The sequence below is a fragment of the Callospermophilus lateralis genome, chromosome 3, assembly GCF_048772815.1.
Source record: "Callospermophilus lateralis isolate mCalLat2 chromosome 3, mCalLat2.hap1, whole genome shotgun sequence".
Classification (NCBI taxonomy): Eukaryota; Metazoa; Chordata; class Mammalia; order Rodentia; family Sciuridae; genus Callospermophilus; species Callospermophilus lateralis.
In genome coordinates this window covers 27328553-27348881 of record NC_135307.1, presented here as the reverse complement: position 1 = coordinate 27348881, position 20329 = coordinate 27328553, and the positions used below count along the sequence as shown (strand labels likewise).

Sequence of the window (20329 nt, the reverse complement as noted above, 5' to 3'; positions counted from 1 at the left end):
TAGCTGGGACCCTGAACAAGTCGGTTCATTTTTCTGAGCCTCAGTTGTCTCATTTGTATAATGAAGTTGGAAGCATAGGTTTTGCCAGATTGTTGTGAGGCTGTTGTAAGATGAATCGTGTAAAGCATCTAATAGGGCATGTGGCACATAGGTGCTCCATAAATGATGGTCATGTCACAAGTCACTATTATAGTTTGTTTGATTTATTATAATGTCCATGACAGATGCCTGGTTTCCCAATGACCATGAGAAGCTTGTTCTGGGCAAGTATTTTGGATCCAAAAGATTAGGAGAGGGCTGGGGATGTGGCTCAAGCAGTAGCGCGCTCTCCTGGCATGCGTGCGGCCCGGGTTCGATCCTCAGCACCACATACAAACAAAGATGTTGTGTCCGCCAAAAACTAAGAAATAAATATTAAAAATTCTCTCTGTCTGTCTCTCTCTCTCACTTCTCTCTTTAAAAAAATTATCTATTTCTAAAAAAAAAGATTAGGAGAAATATTCAGTCATTGACTCATATTTTTAAGCATTTATTAAATACAATCTGCATTCAAACAATCTTTGTGTAGTAGAAAGAGAAGGTGTTGTCAAAAGAGCCAGGTTTGAATCTGAAGGGCTCCTCTCTGCTTTCAGATTCTAGAATGTGTCAAGTTTCAGTGAGGGAAGGAGAGAAGATATCCCAGGTCAGGATCAACTTTGAGTGTTACCAAATCAGGGTGGACATTTTCCTTAATGAGAAAAAAAATGAAAGCCATGGTAATGAAAGAAGAGGACACAGCAGAGACCCCCACTTCCCAGGGAGCCAGGGACAGCCCAAATTCTAGGAGAGTCTCTTAGTCCTTTACCCCAAACCACAGTAATGTTTGGCTTCATATATTTTGAGCAGCTTGGAACCTGCAGAAGCTGGGTTAATGCCTGAGAGCATTAGTGTGCATCAGAGTCACCCAGAGAGCTAGTTAAATATACAGATAACCAGGCTGTCGCCCCAGAGATGCAGGTGGAAGAAATTCTGCTATAGGGGCTGAAACCTCATTCTTCTGGTTCCAAATACTATTCTTTTTCTATCACATTAAAAGACCCTTAGAGGGATGGATGGATGGATGATAGTTTCCCCACACAGATTCACAAGGCCATAGATATGTGGTAGAATCAGGGTCCTTCTGTTTGTCTCTGCTGTCTCATTGCCAGGGTTACTAGGAAGGGGCTGAGCTCTGGAGATCTACCAGATGATTCCAGGACACTGACCAAAGCCACCTTAGAACTGCAGAAAGAAGATGAACTAAGGAGTCAGAAGACATGAGTTCAAGTCTAGGTGCTGGTACTCCCTTGTTGTGTGATCACATGGAATTTATTACGTCATTTAACTTTGATGTTCTCATTTGTTTAAAAAAAAAAAATTCGAGTGCCCAAGCTAAAAGATTGCTAACTAGTACTAAAGAATAGTAGGCGTTAGTTAGTTTTTCCAGCTAAAGACACATCCCCAGTCCCATTCCATTTCCCCTCCTGGTTTGGAGTCCTTAAAGGGGATCCAACCCTTCACATTCATGTACACACTGATTTCGCGTACGCAGTCCCATGTGAGTCTCTTGAGAGCTCAGTAAGAGGTTGTGATCCCAATTGGCAGACAGCTGAGGCAGTCAGAATGCTGGGGAGTGAGGTTCTTGGTCACTCTCCAGTAGCTCAGGAGCCACAGGATTCAAGGGCATCTTCTGGTCCAAGACCAGGGGTCTTTCCACTGCCCCTGCTATCTGAAACTGCTTGGTCTTGTCATACAAGGGCCTCTGGAGCTGTGACAAGGACCCTCCCTGCCCAAGCAGGATGGGGTTGCAACCAGCAATTTAAGGGGTAATCACACATTAAACCCTAAAATCACCTTTGACAATTTAGGAGTGGTGGGGGAGAGTTAAAATAAAGCTGATCCTAACTCAAAGATTACAATAGGAATGTTTGAACTTTCGACTCCCGTGGGTCTGTACCTTGCTGCGTGAGTCTAGCTGGACTGAGGTATTCCTGGGAACTCTGCTTTCCCTTGAAATCCTCTCTCCACTCTGTCCGTGGACTCTCTGCCCCGTGGCCTTCAGAAGGCACCGTGTCCTGTTTCTGATAGAGGAGGCTCTGTGAGGGGCCAGAGCCTATTTATTCTAACTTGCTCTGTCGTCCCTAATGTGCTGTCACACAAGTGACTTGCTGTGAGATGCTAGAAGGGAAACAATAAAATGCACAATTAAGAGAGTGGCTCACGCCTCCCAGGGAGTCAGCTCTCCCGAGGTCACTTTTCCCATGAATTCAGCTCTCGTGGACAGTTCCCTGTGGCCTTCAGAAGTGCTTGGCCATGGGATGCTGACCTTGCCCCTTCCCACTTTTCCAAATAGAGCTGGGGATGAGGTGGGAAGGGGGGGTTGAGAAGGTGCAGGGGTCCTCTCCACCAGTGACCGTCCAGGAGAGAGTGGACCTCTCCCTCCCTTTCTGCCGGAGTCGTCACCCTTGGGTCCGACCCTCCTGGCCTGTCCAGCTCTAGCTCCCATGACTCAAAATTACCTAGAAACAAAAGAACCCGCCAGGCTACTGTTCTTCTGACTTTTAAAGTAGGGCCCATCTCCCTAGCTCTTTCCTCTTTGGAGAGATGGAAGGGTTATAGAGTTTTTCTAGAATTCTTTCAACAGAGTCAACTGATTTGACAAGAATGGTGCTTCCCTCCAACCACATGGTTTCCAAATCAGGCAATATCATCCCCACGCTGTCAGCAGGTAGGGGTGACGGGACCCTGGTATGTTACTGTTCTCCAATAGGAACCAATAAGAAATAGGTAGGTAGGTAGGTAGGTAGGTAGGTAGAGTTATTATATTAAAAATGGCTCATGTGGTTAAGGAGGCTGACAAGTTCAAGTGCCACCAAGCAGAGAATTGTGTCTTGCTCACGAGAGGGTCACCTTTTTGTTCTATTCCGAACTTCAACTGATTAGAATAGGCCCATCTGCATTGGGGAGAGTGATCGGCTTTACTCAGTTTATAGATTCAAATGTTAATCTCATCCAAAACCACTCTCATGGAAACACCCACAATGACATCTGGGCACCACACAAATTAATCAAGTTAACACAAAACTAACCATCTTGTTAGAGAAAAGTTAGGAGAAAGAACCAACATGGACTAAATGTAGTGATGTATATGGCATTGTATATGGCTCTCTCCAATGTCACACAGCCACATGGGGTAGGTTCCTGGTCAGGCTGTTTTTCCTACTGTGCCTTGACTTCTTCCAGGAGGCCCATCAGGTATGACAAAGTCCAATAGCAGCAAAGACCCAGGGCCTCATTTGCAGCAGGAAATGTGTGACAGCTCTACTTGGAACCACATGGGGATGTCAGGCCCATGCAGAAAGCCACATCCAGATTCCTGCCCAGTTGTCCTGATGGCTCCCACTCAGGAAGGAGTTCAGATGCAAAAACTCATAAAGGGAACCCAAGGAGCTGGGTGTGGTGGTGCTCACCTGTAATCAATCCCAGCTACTGGGGAGGCTGAGGCAGGAGGAGCACAAGTTCAAGGTCAGTCTGGGCAATTTAGGAAGAGCCTCATTAACTTAGAGTCTCAACATCGTTTCAAAATAAAAAATAAATAGAAAGTGCTGGAGATGTAGCTCAGGGGAAGAGCAATCCTGGGCTCAATCCCCAGCTCAGAAAGAAAGAAAAAAAATGACAGGAAGAAGGGGGAGGGAGAGAAAGAGAGAGGAAGGAAGGAAGGAAGGGAGGGAGGGAGGGAGGAAGGAAGGGAGGAAGAAAGGGTAAGGAAGGATGGACAGACAAACACAGGGAGAAGCAGATTCTGGGGAAGTGCTTTTAGCTCCTCTTCTCTCTTGAGTCTGGGGGTTCCTGCTCCCTCCTGCCTGCTTGTACTCTGTGGGACACTGCCCTACTCCTCAGGTCCCTAGGATTTCCGACCATTCAAGGTTCGTCTGGTAAATCACCTGAGTTCACGTAAGTCACCAAGACAGCCCAGGAGAAGCATTAGCTGGAGTCTTCCAGAGCCAAGCTTGGCAGCTGGCATGCAAGCCTCAAGTGACTCCTACTCTAGAAACATCAAGCCAAGGGTGACAGACCAGCCAGGAGAAAGAAGAGACCAGCCGGCATCCTTTCTGTCCCTTTCTGGCAGCCCAGGGCTGTGTAACTAAAGTCCTTGGCTCGTGCCTTGGAGGAATTCCCTCCGTCTCTCACCTGGAGCCCAGGCTCTTCTGAGGTTCCAACACAGCGGAGTCTCTGTGCCTCATGCTGCCAGGGACAGCTGATGGAGTGGTCCTGGGACAACCGCCTCCAAGATTCGGCTTCCTCTCTGAACCTCCCCTTCTACTTCATCCTCAGTTCTTGCTACCACCATCACATTGAGCTCCTGGGAAAGGGGGTGGAAACTCAACCTGGTCACCCTCCTAGCAGAAGAGCTGCTTCAGGCCTCATCTGGCCCCAGTCCTTGGATGCTGGGCTAACAAGGACTCATCCCTGAGCAGGGCTGAGGTGGCGGCCAGGGGTTCAGGGGTAGATGCATTCCATCGGAGCAGCTGCTCAGCCCCAAGCTGGAAAGGTGGTCAGGAGGTTGGGACTTCAGGAGGGGTTCCAGTCTGCACGGCATCTCAGGTCTCCCTTACTTTAAGAAAGAGATCAACTAGGGACTGTCTTATACATAATAAAGGAAATAAGCCCTTGATTATTTTTTAATGATGATAGTGTTCTCTAAATAGTGACCATCCCCACTTTTTCCAAACCCCCACCCACTTAAAGCACATTTTGGTTTAGGGACCCTCTGGCTTCAGTGGATCTGCACCATCCTGTTGGGTCACCCAGGCGTCCGAGGACACCAAAAAGCTTTCAGGGTCAAGCTGGTAGATGGATCTCCAGAATCCGACTCTGCTAAACAAACCCACAGACATTTTCTGGAAGTGACAGCAGAAATGCCACAATGCAAATGGTGACAAATCAGACCAGCTACTGTCAAGCTCGGAGCAGTGTATCCTTCTTTCCTTTATGTATTTAACTTTTGAGCATCTCTGTCCGTCTAGGAGGGGGTACAGCTGAAAGTGGAGGGTGGGGGAGAAGGACAAATAACTCGGAGCCCAGGGTAGAAGGTCCGGAGAAGAAGCTGAAGGAGAAACATCCAGGACAAACAACAGGGCAGGGGACCGCGTGGGGCTCGCTGCGCCAGAGCTGAACTTGCAGCTTTGATAAAGCTGACTTTAAGCCGACCTTCAGCCGCGCTTCTTAGCAATGTACACCGGGCAATCGCTGGTAAATCTTTATTAATTTTAATTGGCGGCACCCATTTATAAGAACCATTAAAAAGGATAAATTGAGCCCATCCGGCGTAATGTCTTTTGTTAATTAGTTTGTCAGCACTGTTTTAATATCCCCTAATGACTTCATATTTCAGACCTGACATTAAAGGAGACGCTGCGAGAAAGGAAATGGTCTTATCACAGTGTACTGTACCGTTTTTCTTTTTTGAACAAAAAGTGTCCTTCCAAATGCTGACCAAGGTTAGATGTCATTTAATCCTCAAAGGCAGGTGCTTGAGGACTTCGGAGGCCCCCGATGCAGAGCCAAGGGCTGCTACTTCATCGTTTCTCAACTTTCCTCTCCTCCACCCATCGCGAGCCCCCGGCACACTCGTTCATTCCTTCTTTGCCTCCTTCCTTCATTCATTCCACAACCATGGTTTGAGATCCTCAGAATCAAGAAGGTAGTAGGTCTGAATGAGGTCAAGCAAGTCACTTTCTAGGAAAAGGACGTAAAAGCTTTGCACTCTCCATTCTACTGAAAGGCTTTTTATACAAATTCAGTGTTTTTATTTTGGCAGGAAACAGACTATGGGAAGGATACGAAAGACAAATAGGTAAGGTGAGCTTGCCTTACCAATAGGTAAGTCTTATAAGACTTACCAATAAAGTAAGTCTTGCCCTAGAATCAGACGCAAATCAGGACTGACACCAGGGCGTCTTCCCATGGAAGGAGCAGAGTTGTGGAGAGAGGGAGAGGGGAACAGAGAGGGGAAGAGAGCCATGTTTGGACCTTAGGGTCAGAGCTTTCCCAACCCCCACCACGGGCCTCAAAGGAGCAGGCTCAAGATGATGCAGTGGAATGCTGGAAACTTCTAGACCAAAAGAAAGAAATTAAGCTTTGCTAACATGTGATGAAAAGTTTCAAGCTGTCACCCTGCCTTGGTGTGTGTGTCCCAGGACCACTGAGACCGGGGTCAGGAGAAAGGGGAGCATCCTTGAGAGGGGGGAGACTCAGCCCCTTGCACATGGAGACGTCTTCCCTTTCTGCGTGCTGGCCCGTTGCTGTCTTTGTCTGATTAAGTAAATTTACAAGCAATATTATCTAATCTTAACTGAGTTACCCTCACAAAAAGGACAATTAGCCACCAGCTTAAACCACAAGTTGACATGAAAAATGAGAGCTGAAACTTCCCCACTCCTACTACAAGCTCCTTGTCAACCATACGATGAGATAAAAACAATGTGGATCTAATCACATCTGACAAGCAATTGGCTAAGAAAATACAGGAAAATTTATCAAGAAGACTGTTCAAACTACAGATTTATATCCACTATTACTCACAGTAAACTTTGCCTGAGGCATACCTTGCACCTTGAGATATTAACTAATGAGGATGGTACTAATTTATGATTTATGGATAAACAGATAGACGTAAATGGAGGTGCATGCATGCCCCACCCCCCAATTCTTACTGATAAGCCTGCAACCATAAAAGTATGTCTGGAGTACTCCTAAGCACAGGATTCTTGACAAACACATTACCCGCTGCGTCCTTAATCTGCTCATCTGTAAAATGGTAATAATTCTACCTACTCTGTAGGGTTGTTCTGATGACCAGATATAATGACCACCACTACCACCACCACCCACATTCCCATCCTCACCATCATACCCATAAGCAATATTTTATGATCCATTTCAACATAGTGTGCAGCAGATATAAAGTATTTAAAGTGTCCATCACAGAACCTGGTGCTGGATATGGCCACATCATAGATGGAGCTGTCATCATCACTATCACCACCATCATAATCCCAATCACCACTCCCACCATCATCATCACCTCTACTACCTGCCATCACCCCCACCACCTTCACCACCACCATCATCATCTCCACCATCCTTACCATCATCATCACCTCCACAATCACCACCATCACCATCACCACCATCACCACCATCATTACCATCATCACCTTCCTCCTCCTCATTATCATCATCACCATCACCATCTTCACTATCATCATCACTACTACCACTACCACCACCACCATCATCCTCACTATCACCACCACCACCACCACCATCATCCTCGCTACCACCACCACCACTACTACCATCATCCTCACCACTATCATCTCCACCATCCTCACCATCATCATCACCTCCACTGTCTCCATCATCGCCATCACCATCAATATTATCCTCACCATCACCACCACCATCCTCACCATCACCACCACCACTGTCATCCTCACCACCTCTACTATCACCACCATCACCATCATCACCATCACCCTCACTATCATTATCACCACTACCATTACCACCACTACCACCACCACCCACATTCCCATCCTCACCATCATACCCATAAGCAATATTTTATGATCCCTTTCAACATAGTGTGCAGCAGATATTGAATCACTAAAGAGTAGATAGATAGATAGATAGATAGATAGATAGATAGATAGATAGGTAGATAAAACAAGTCCCTCTTAAAGAGGTGAGAAGTGTTTCTTGCAGGGCTTGGGGCTCTCTGGATGTACTGTCTCAGGAGAACTTTCTCATTCCTCCTGTGTCTTATGGGTGCTCTAGAGCAGGGCCTCACTCAACTCCACCAGATAAACGATATACACAGTGAAGAGAGCCCATGGGGACTGGGAAGAGTTTCAGCGTGTACCGCCTGCTCAAAGGAGTGGCTGTTTCTCAACCCCAGGCAGTAGCTGCTGGGTAGGAAGGTGGGCACAGTGAGGCAACATCATCCCAGTTTCAATAAATGGAAAGCGAAATCCTTCTTTTTTTTTCTTTTTTTTAATCTTGCATTTAGTTGTTATGGTGCCTAAAATAGTACTTTGAAACAGCATTTCTTGGATGCCTATGGGCTTTTCTGCCTTGAAGTTCACCCTGTCCTAAAACTAATGTCCATGAGGGAGTCCATTAGGTCTCAATTAACATATCCAGAGAAATTTACATGTTAGACTTTGAGGGTGCAATCAAAGACAAGAGAGATGAGGTGGTATGGGGAGCAGGGTTGGGTCGGGGAGAAGGGATGGAAAGCCAGGTTGGAGGGGAAATCCTGAGAGTGTATTTAACACTGCCTGTACCCCAGCTTCGCGGAGACTAGCCCTTGGCCTGGAAGAGGGGTTTATTTGCTTTTGAGTCTCTACACCTTCTCCATTTCTGCCCCACACCTTCTCTCCCTCGCTCCAGCGCTCCCCTCCCGGGTGTCAGTGTTGAACACTCACAGCTCTGAATCACTATTGTTTTCAGGTAAGGATGAAAGCAAGAGTTAAAGATTGCTCACTTCTTACATAGGACACATTTGGAAGGAAAACGAGTTGTGCACATGTGTGTGTGAGTGTGCTAAGTGCCCAGGGTGTCAAGGTCAAGAAGAAAAGCAAGCCTTGTCCTCAAGGAGCTCACATGCAAGTGGCCACGCTGGTGGGTACTCAGTTATAAGCTGTAAAGGAGGCCATCTGTGGGACACAGCAGAGAGGTACTCACCTCTGCCTCCCGGGAGACTGGTTTGCAGAAAGCTTTCAGGGCAGGGGATCCCATAAACTAAATATTACTCAAACTTTGTTGTTGTGCAACATTTCAGACAGAAGAGAGCATAAAAGATGCACATTTTAAAATATCACTTTAAAAAGTATTATTTTAAAATGTAAACAGGGCTGAAAATGTAGCTCAGTGGTGGAGCACTTGCCTAATATGGATGGTGCCTTGGTTTAGATCCCCAGCACTGCAGAGAACGCAGCATCATATAAAACACCCGCAAAACTATCACTCAACCTAATAGAAGAACTTTCACATCTTTGAAGTCCCTCTGAGTATCCTTCCCTAATCTTCGCCTTAAGTTTTACTAAATCATTCCTTTGTTTTTACTTATGATTTTTTTCATGTATAGAGGCATCAGTAAACTAGATACTTTTTTTGTTTGCCTCGGTTTGAATTTTATGTAAATGGTATAATACAGTATAATTATTCCAAAATGTGTTTTTACGTGACTTTATATTTTTTAGAATTACCTATGTTCACATATGTAGTGACGATTCCTTAGTATTTAGTGACACATAGTTTTCTGTTGTTTGAACACAGCCTGATTTGTTGATGTGTTTCACATTGTTAACCATTCAGTTGTTCCAAGTTTTTGCTATTATAAGGAAGAACACTCGAACATTCTTCTTTAAGTACCTGGGTACACACTCTTTCAAGAAAACCTATTGGGTTGTTGCTGGTGCATAGGAATACAGCTGACTCAAACACTGATTTCATGTCCAATAACTATGCCAAATGCAGTCATTAGTTCTAAAATTTTGTCTGTAAAGATTTTGGATAAGGGGGCTGGGGATGTAGCTCAAGTGGTAGCGCGCTCGCCTGGCATGCGTGCGGCCCGGGTTCGATCCTCAGCACCACATACAAACAAAGATGTTGTGTCCACCGAAAACCAAAAAATAAATATTAAAATTCTCTCTCTGTCTTTCTCTCTCTCTCTCTCTAAAAAAAGTGTTTTAAAAGCAGCATACTAGAGGGATAAAGACACATCAATGTTTATAACAGCACAATTCATAATAGCTAAGCTGTGGAACCACCTAGATGCCTTCAATAGATGAATGGATAAAAAAAAAAGTGGCATATATACACAGTGGAATATTACTCAGCAATAAAAGAGAACAAAATCATGGCATTTGCAGGTAAATGGATGGAGTTAGAGAAGATAAGGCTAAGTGAAGTTAGCCAATCCCAAAAAACCAAATGCCGAATGTTTTCTCTGGTATAAGGAGGGTGATTCATACTGGGGTAGGGAGAGGGAGCAGGGGAGGATTAGATAGGGAGGAGGGGTTGGAGGGAAAGGGAGGTGGTATGGGGTTAGAAATGATGGTGGAATGTGAAGGACATTATTATCCAAAGTACATGTATAAAGACACAAATTGGTGTGAATATACTTTGTATAAAACCAGAGATATAAAAAATTGTGTTCTATAATGTAATAAGAATTGTAATGCATTCCGCTGTCATATATAAATAAAAAATTCATCAAAAAAAGAAAGTAAATACTTGCTATACTTGATTCTTGCAATAAACTAGAAGTCAGTAACTATCAAAAAAAGATTTTGGTATTTTTTCATAGATACACATGTCATTTCAAATAATGATAGTTTCGTTGGCTTTAAATCATTATACTATATATTTTTTCTTAACATACTACAATTGGTTTTTAGTTACATGTGATAGTAGAATCCATTCTGATAAAATTGTACAAGCATGGAATATATCTTATTCTAAGGACCCTATTCTTGTAGGTATACATGATGATCGGGCTCACTTAGGTAATTTTTCTATGTACACATATGAAATTATGTTAGATTAACTCCACTGTCTTTCCTAATCCTACCTGCTCTACATTTCCTTCATTCCTCTTTGTCTAATCTACTTAACCTCCCTTTATTGTGGTTTGGTTTCTGCATCTCAGCGAAGACTGCTAACATGAGATTGTATGGAAGTTACAATAGCTGACCTCTATGTCTAGCTCCTGACATTGAAGGGAATACCTTCAACATTTTACCATTAGTATGCTGTTACAGGTTTTTAAAAATATATAATCAGCTTCCTTGATTAGATTAAAGAAAATTCCTTCTATTCATAATTTACTAGATTTTTATCATGGTGAAATTTTTCATTTTGCCAGTAGTTCTTCAGCTTGTTTTTTGTTTTGCTTTTGTTTTTTGTTTTGTTTTGGTACTAAAGATGGAGCCCAGGGATACTTTACCACTGAGTTATATTCCAAGTCCATTTTAATTTTTTTTTAAATTTTAAAACAGGGTCTTGCTAAGTTTCTGTGGCTGACCTGGAACTTGCAATCCTGCTGCCTCAGCCTGCCAGGCCTACATCACCATGCCTGGCTGTTGATTGAGTCATTATATCTTTAATCTACTAATATGGTGAATTAATGTTGTCTAACATTAAACCAAACTTGTACTTTTAGGATAAGCCCAATTGGTCCTTATTGTTAATGTATGTGACTAAAATTAATTTTTTTATCAATGTATAATATTTTGAACTATCTAACTTTTTTTTGGTACAAGGGATTGAACTCAAGGTTATTCAACCACTGAGCCACATCCCCAGCCCTATTTTGTATTTGATTTAGAGACAGGGTCTCACTGAGTTGCTTAGCTCCTCACTTTTGCTGAGACTGGCTTTGAACTCATGATCCTCCTGACTTAGCCCCCCAAGCTTCTGGGATTACAGGCGTGCTGAACTGTCTAATTTTTAGTCCTAGCTGGCAGTGCTTTTGCCAATACAATTCTCATAAAGACTTTGTATGTTTCCAATTTATCTTCTTCTGGTCTGCTTTGTGCCATAGAGTAACAATTCTTTTTTAGATAGGACTCTTGCTACTGTTGATAAATTAAAATGATTTTGTCTTGTTGGGAGTATCTACTAGAAACCAACTTAAATTTTTCGGGGGTCTTATCTAAGGGTACTATTGTCCCACTCTTAACTATTTGAGTCCATTACTTACTTTGAAAATAATTTACTGGTTTGAAGGGCCAGAATTAAGAAGTAGTTTTGTTTTCTAGCTCCTAAGTTCTGATTTTCCTCTGGTCATTCAATTCTTCTTCAAATTGAATAATTCTTTTTTCAGCTCATATCTCTTTCCCCATACTTCGCCAAGAGAAGCTAAAAGAAATTATTTGACATTTTCAACATTCTGTCTGGAAATCATCTTGCCAAATTCCAGAAGCTTATTCACTACATTTTCCATTATACAAACTCCCACAGGCTATAACATTTTGGCCAGATCCTTCTCTACAATTTAAAACAGGTCCCTATTTCCCCAGCCTTCTATAGCTGTCTCCTCATTGTTTCCCAGCTTCCACAACTGTTTACCTGCAAACTTTCCAACCTTTTAAAATAGTTTCCTCTCTGCTTTTTTAGTTGCTGCTTGCCACCTGGTCCTAAAGATAATGCCTTGTGGTTTAAGTATTTAGAACAGCAGCACCCAACCTAGACAATTTTTCCATTAGTTTATATTTGCTGTGTCTCAAGTAATCTCAAAATTTAGTAGGTAAAAATAGCAAGGACTTGTTTGGCTCGCAATTTCACAGATCCACAATTTGGGCTGGATTCCGTAAGAGGTTCATGTGAGCTGGGCTCACTCATGCTCTGGTCAACTGCTGGTCAGCACAGGGACTTGTTCCTAAGGTTTATTTGGCTGGTACTTGGGCTGTAAGAGACAACTGAGTAGTGTGTCTATCATCAAACAACAGGCCAGGGCAGGCTTAGGGTGGCAGCAGGGACACAGGGCCCTGGAGCAACGGGAGAGAAAACCCCGGTGCACAGAGCTTTCCAGGTTTCTGCTACGGCAACTTTGCCTGTGACTTATTGACAGTTATGATGACAAGGTGATTTACTGACTGATCCTTTTTTTTGTTTGTTTCTAGATCCATTTCTTTTTCCTTTTTTTAAGCTTTAAGAAGTTTAATTAACAAATTAAATTGTATATATAGTCAAGGTGTACAACATGATGATCTGATATACATAAACATCGTGAACTGAATATCAGACCTGAGATAATTTGCAGATCATCATCTTCTCCCATAGTGACTCTTTTTGGGTGTGAGAATTCCTTTTTAAAAATATTCTTATCAGGGCAACTGGGTGCCACCAGAGCCAGGGCATGGAGGATGAGGGCTTCCGCAAAGCCACAGGAGAGAGCCTGGAACCCTAAAAGAGCACTAAAAATCTATAGGATCCAAATAAGAACACAGCAGACCCACAGAGCTGGAAAGGAAGACACAGGAGCAACATGAAAAGACAAGGGAAGAAAGTACCAGAAACAAATCGAGATAATACATCATTAGACGCATTGGCAGCTACAGAAGAAAAAAACAACAGAAAAAGATTTCAGGATATACATGGTTAAAATGTCTGGGATCTCAAAGAAGACGTAAGAGAAAAAAATACAGGCAGTGAAAGATCACTTCAACAAGGAGCTACATAAACAAATCCAAGAAGCAAAAGATCACCTCCACAGGGAGACAGAGGTTCTACAAAAAAAAAAAAAGAAAAGAAAAAAAAATCCTTGAAATGAAAGAAATAATAAGCCAAACTAAAAACTCAAATGCAAACATCCCCAACAGAGTAGACCACTTAGAAGATAGGACATCAGACAATGAAGATCAAATAAATCATCTTGAAAAGAACATAGACCACACAGCAAAAATGATAAGAAACCACGAGCAGAACAGTCAAGAAATATGGGATAGCATAAAAAGACCGAATTTAACAGCTATTGGGATAGAGGAAGGCCTAGAGGTCCAACCCAAAGGAAAGAACAATCTGTTCAATGAAATAATATCAGAAAACTTTCCAAACAAATGAATTGGAAATCCAAATTCAAGAAGCCTATAGGATACCGAATGTACAAAATCACAACAGATCCACACCAAGGGACATTATAATGAAAATGCTCAACATATAGAATAAGGAGAGAATTTTAAAAGCCATAAGTGAAAGGAATCAGATTACAAATAGGGGAAAACCAATAAGGATAATGGCAGATTTTTCAACACAGAACCTGAAAGCTGGAAGATCCTGGAACAACATATATCAAGCTCTGAAAGATAATGGGTAACCCTAAATGTTAATGCCTTAAACTCACCAATCAAAAGACATAGAAGATTGGATTTTTAAAATATGCTGCCTCCAGGAGACTCATCTGATAGGAAAAGACATCCACAGACTGAAGGTTAAAGGTTGGGAAAAATCATATCACTCACAAGGACTGCAGAAGCAAGCAGGGCTTTCCATCCTCATATCAAATAAACTTCAAGCCAAAGTTAATCAAAAGGGATGAAGAAGGACACTACATACTGCTCAAGGGAACCATGCACCAACAAGGCATAACAACCATGAATATATATGCCCCAAACAATGGTGCAGCTACGTTCATCAAACAAACTCTTCTCAAGTTCAAGAGTCAAACTGACCACAACACAGTAATCTTGGGTGACTTTAACACACCTCTCTCACCACTGGATAGATTTTCCAAACAAAAGTTGAATAAATAAATTATAAAACTCAATAATACAATCAATAACTTAGATTTACTGACATATATAGAATATTCCAACTTACATCAAGCGATACAATTTCTTCTCAGCAGCACATGGATTCTTCTCTAAAATAGACCTATACTATGCCACAAAGCAACTCTTAGCAAATTCAAAACAATAGAGATACTATCATGCATTTTATCAGATCATAATAAAATGCAATTGGAAATCAATGACAAAATAAAAAATAAAAATTTCTTCATCACCTGGAGACTAAACAATATGCTACTGAATTAACAATGGGTTGCAGAAGAAATCAAGGAGATTAAAAAATTCTTAGAGGTAAATGAGAACGTAGAAACAACATATTGAAATCTCTGAGACACTATGAAAGCAGTACTAAGAAGAAAGTTCATTACATGGAGTTCATTCCTTAAAAGAAGAAAAAGTCAACAAATAAATGACCTTACATTACATCTCAAAGCCCTAGAAAAAGAAGAACAAACCAGCAGCAAAAGCAGTAGAAGGCAAGAAATAATTAAAATTAGAGCTGAAATCAATAAAATTGAAACAAAAGAAACAATTGAAAAAATTGACAAAACAAAAACTTGGTTCTTTGAAAAAAAATAAATAAAATTGACTAACCTTTAGCCACTCTAATGAAGAGGACAGAGAGATGCCGCAGTCTTTCGGCTGGGCACAAATCACGAGTCTCCACACAGCTTGTAGATTCAAACAGCAATTCTTTATTCCCGAACTCACACCGGCCGTCTACAAACACACTCTGGGGGAATCCACGTTCTCTGCCCAAATCCACTCTCTCCCAAATCCACTCTCTGCCCAAATCCACTCCACATGGGCTTCTGTCTCCCAAAATATACTGTCTGACCCTAAGCACTCAAGAGGAACTCAGCAGCAGGATACGCCCTATTCTAAAGGGGGAACACCCTAATCTCCTATTATGCTAAACCGCCCTATTCTAAAGGGGGAACACCCTAAACACGGATCCTGCCCTGGTCCTTGAGCAAGGTCACCTTTCAGAAGTCCTTCCACTAGACAGCATGGGAGTAAGCTGGCAAGGAATTTGTCATACCTACTTGGCTGATGGCTCCCAGCATCTCCCCCCTTCTGATTAATTAAACAACAAGTAATGTGGCTTAAGGACCGTGCCTGGTCAGTTTTCCAATGACGGGTAAGAGCCATATGTTGAACTGGACAACCTACCAGGCACGGTCCTTAAGCCACATTACTTGTTGTTTAATTAATCAGAAGGGGGGAGATGCTGGGAGCCATCAGCCAAGTAGGTATGACAAATTCCTTGCCAGCTTACTCCCATGCTGTCTAGTGGAAGGACTTCTGAAAGGTGACCTTGCTCAAGGACCAGGGCAGGATCCGTGTTTAGGGTGTTCCCCCTTTAGAATAGGGCAGTTTAGCATAATAGGAGAGTAGGGTGTTTCCCCTTTAGAATAGGGCGGTTTAGTAATAGGAGATTAGGGTGTTCCTCTTTTGGAATAGGGCGTATCCTGCTGCTGAGTTCCTCTTGAGTGCTTAGGGTCAGACAGTATATTTTGGGAGACAGAAGCCCATGCGGAGTGGATTTGAGAGAGAGTGGATTTGGGCAGAGAACGTGGATTCCCCCAGAGTGTGTTTGTAGACGGCCGGTGTGAGTTCGGGAATAAAGAATTGCTGTTTGAATCTACAAGCTGTGTGGAGACTCGTGATTTGTGCCCAGCCAGAGACTGCGGCAGAGAGAACTCAAATTATCAGCATATGTGATGAAAAAGGTAATATCACAACAGACACTATAGAAATACGGAGGATAATTAGAAATTATTTTGAAATCTTATGCTCCAATAAAATAGAAGACATTGAAGGCATCAATAAATTTCTTAAGTCATACGATTTATCCAGATTGAGTCAGGAAGATATACATAATTTAAACAAACCAATATCAAGGGAAGAAATAGAAGAAGCCATCAAAAGCTTACCAACCAAGAAAAGTCCAAGACCAGATGGATACACAGCTGAGTTCTACAAGACCTTTAAAGAAGAACTAATACCAATACTCTTCAATTTATTTCAGGAAATAGAAAAAGAGGCAGTAGTTCCAAATTCATTCTATGAGGCCAATATCACCCTGATCTCAAAACCAGGCAAAGACACATCAAAGAAAGAAAATTTCAGACCAATATCGCTGATGAACATAGATGCAAAAATCCTCAATAAAATTCTGGCAAATTGAAAATATAAACATATCAAAAAATTGTTCACCATAATCAAGTGGGATTCATCCCAAGGACGCAATGTTGTTTCAACATACGGAAACCAATAAATGTAATTCATTACACCAATAGACTTAAAGATAAGAATCATATGATCATCTCAATAGACATAGAAAAAGCATTTGACAAAATACAGCACCCTTCATGTTCAAAATACTAGAAAAACTAGGGATAATAGAAACATATCTCAACATTGTAAAGGCTATCTATGCTAAGCCTCAGCCAACATCATTCTAAATGGAGAAAAACTGAAGGCATTCCCTCTAAAAACTGGAGCAATACAGGGATGCCCTCTTTCACCACTTCTATTCAACATATTTCTTGAAACACTGGCCAGAACAACTAGACATATCAAAGAAATCAAAGGGAAATATATAGGAAAAGAAGAATTTAAATTAGCACTATTTGCTGACGATATGATTCTGTACCTAGAAGACCCAACAATCTCCACCAGAAAACTTCTAGGACTAGTAAATGAATTCAACAAAGTAGCAGGATATAAAATCAACACCCATAAATCAAAGGCATTTCTGTGTATCAGTGACAGAGCCTCTGAGAAGAAAATGAGGAAAACTACCCCATTCACAATAATCTCAAAAAAAAAAGATATTTGGGAACCAACTTAACAAAAGAGGTGAAAGATCTGTACAATGAAAACTACAGAACCCAAAAGAGAGAAATCAAAGAAGACCTTAGAAGATGGAAAGATCTACCTTGCTCTTGGATAGGCAGAATTAATATTATCAAAATGACCATACTACCAAAAGCACTATATAAATTTAATGCAATTCTGATCAAAATCCCAATGGCATTCCTCAAAGAAAAAGAAAAGGCAATCATGAAATTCATATGGAAAAATAAGAGACCCAGAATAGCTAAAGCAATCCTTAGCAGGAAGAGAGAAGCAGGTGGCATCACTATACCAGACCTTAAAATATACTACAGAGCAATAGTAACAAAAACAGCATGGTATTGGCACCAAAACAGACTGGTAGTCCAACCGTACAGAATAGGGGACATAGAGACTAACCCACAAAATTACAATTATCTTATATTAGACAAAGGTGCCAAAAACATGCACTGGAGAAAAGATAGCATCTTCAACAAATGGTGCTGGGAAAACTGGAAATTCATATGCAACAAAATGCATAAAAAAACCTCTATCTCTCATTATGCACAAAACTTAACTCAAAATGGATCAAGGACCTAGGAATCAGACCAGAGACTCTGTGTCTATTAGAAGAAAAAGTAGGCCCTAATCTCCATCATGTGGTATTAGGCCCCAAAAAGACTTCAATAGCACAAGAATTAAAACCAAGAATCAATAAATGGGATGGAGTCAAACTAAAAAGTTTTTTTTTTTTTTTTCTCAGCAAAAGAAACAATCTGTGAGGTAAATAGACAGCCTATACCTTAGGAGCAAATCTTTACCCCTCACACATCAGATAGAGGACTAATCTCTAGGATATATAAAGAACTCAAAAAGCTAACCACCAAAAAACAAATAACCTAATCAACAAATGGGCCAAGGACCTGAACAGACACTTCTCAGAAGAGGATATTCAATCAATCAACAAATGTATAAAAAAAATGCTCATCATCTCTCACAATTAGAGAAATGCAAATCAAAACTACTCTAAGATATCGTCTCACTCCAGTCAGAATGGCAGCTATTATGAAAACAAATGACAGTAAGTATTGGCGAGGATGTGGGGGAAAAGGCACACTCATACATTGCTGGTGCGGCTGCAAATTGGTGCAGCCAATATGGAAAGCAGTATGGAGATTCCTTGGAAAACTGGGAATGGAACCACCATTTGACCCAGTTATCCCTCTCCTCAGTCTATACCCAAAGGACTTACAAACAGCATACTACAGGGACCCAGCCACATCAATGTTTATAGCAGCACAATTCACAACAGCTAAACTGTGGAGCCAAACTAGATGCCCTTCAGTGGATGAGTGGATTTTAAAAATGTGACATATATAGACAGTGGAATTTTACTCAGCAATACAAGAGAACAAAATCATGGCATTTGCAGGTAAACGGATGGCATTGGAGAAGATAAAGTTCAGTGAAGTTAGCCAATCCCCCAAAAAAAATGCCAAATGTTTTTTTCTGATATAAGGAGGCTGACTCATAGTGGGGAAGGAGGGGGAGCATGGGAGGAATAGACTAACTCTAGATAGGGCAGAGGGGTGGAGGGGAAGGTAGGGGGCAGGGTGTTAGCAATGATGGTGGAATGTGATGGACATCATTATCAAAGTACATGTATGAAGACATGAATTGGGTATCAACCTACTTTATATACAAACAGAGCTACGAAAAATTGTGGTATATATGTGTATAAGAATTTTAATGCAAAAAAATACATGTATAAAGACATGAATTGGTGTGAACATACTTTATATTCAAAGATATGAAAAATTGTGCTCTATATGTGTGGTAAGAATTGTAATGCATTCCCCTGTTGTGTATTTAAAAAATAAAATCAATAAAAAATAAATAAAATAAAATAAATATTTTTATTAGTTATTGATGGACCTTTATTTTATTTATGTATTTACATGTGGTGCTGAGAATCGAACCCAGTGCCTCACACATGCTAGGCAAGCGCTCTACCACTGAGCCCCAGCCCCAAAAATGTTTTTTCTTTTTGGTGGTGCTGGGGATTGAACCCAGGGTCTTGTGCATACAAGGCAAGCACTCTACCAACTGAGCTATACCCCCAGCCCCAAGAATTCTTAAAATCAATTCTCTTCACAAATTTCAAGTGTGCAATATGTCAGTATGAACTGCAGTCACCATGCTGCCCATTTCTCTAGGATTTATTCATCTTCTAACCCCAGGACTGGGCCCTCTCGTGTGTCCATTTGTGGCAGTGCTGGGGCAAGAGCCCAGGGCCTCACACAGGCTAGGCAAGAGTTCTCCCACTGGACTACATTCCCAGCCCCTGTTTTCACTTTTTTTCCCCTTGGCCTAGACCTACTTTTAAAATTTTTACTTTATTGTTTCTTCTTAGTTGTATTGACGATAGAATCTAATTTGATAAAATTATATGAGCGTAGGCTATATCTTATTCTAATTAGGACCCCATTCTTGTGGGTGGGCATGATGGTGGGTTCACTTAGGTAATTTCATATATGTACCTAGGAAAATTATATTAGATTTATTCGACTGTCTTTCCTATTCCTATCCCCCTCCTTTCCTTTCATTCCCCTTTGTCTAATCCGATGAACTTCTCTTCTCCACCCCCTTTTATTGTGGTTTAGTTTCCACATATCAGTGAAAACATTTGACCTTTAGTTTGCGGGGACTGGCTTATTTCACTTAGCATGATATCCTCCAGATCCATCCATTTCCTGGATGGAAAATGTCATAAAGCTATTCTTGACATTCTGGCAAATGTCATAAGCCATTCTTCCTTATGGCTGAGTAATATTCCATTGTGTATATATACCACAATGAAAAGATAAAGAAATTATGGTATATATACCTGTTTTTAATTTTATTTTGAGACAGGGTCTCACCTAAGTGCCCAGGCTGAACTTGGGATCCTCTTTGGGCTAAGTGGCAGAGCACTTGCCTAGCACGTGTGAGGCACAGGGTTCTATTCTCAGCCTCCAGAGTCTCTGAGATTGTAGGAATGTGTCACTGTGCCCAGCAAGGTTGTATACTTTGGCCAACATTCCCTCACCCCTTCTGATTCCTGTTAACTA

General features: G+C 41.6%; 1 non-coding gene across 1 annotated transcript; it reads right to left on the bottom strand.

The window, feature by feature from the left end:
* Positions 1-19267: 19267 nt before the first annotated feature.
* Positions 19268-19340, bottom strand: Trnat-ugu (transfer RNA threonine (anticodon UGU)). Its single transcript has one exon. It is a non-coding gene; the product is annotated as a tRNA-Thr (tRNA).
* Between the last annotated feature and the right edge of the window lie 989 nt (positions 19341-20329).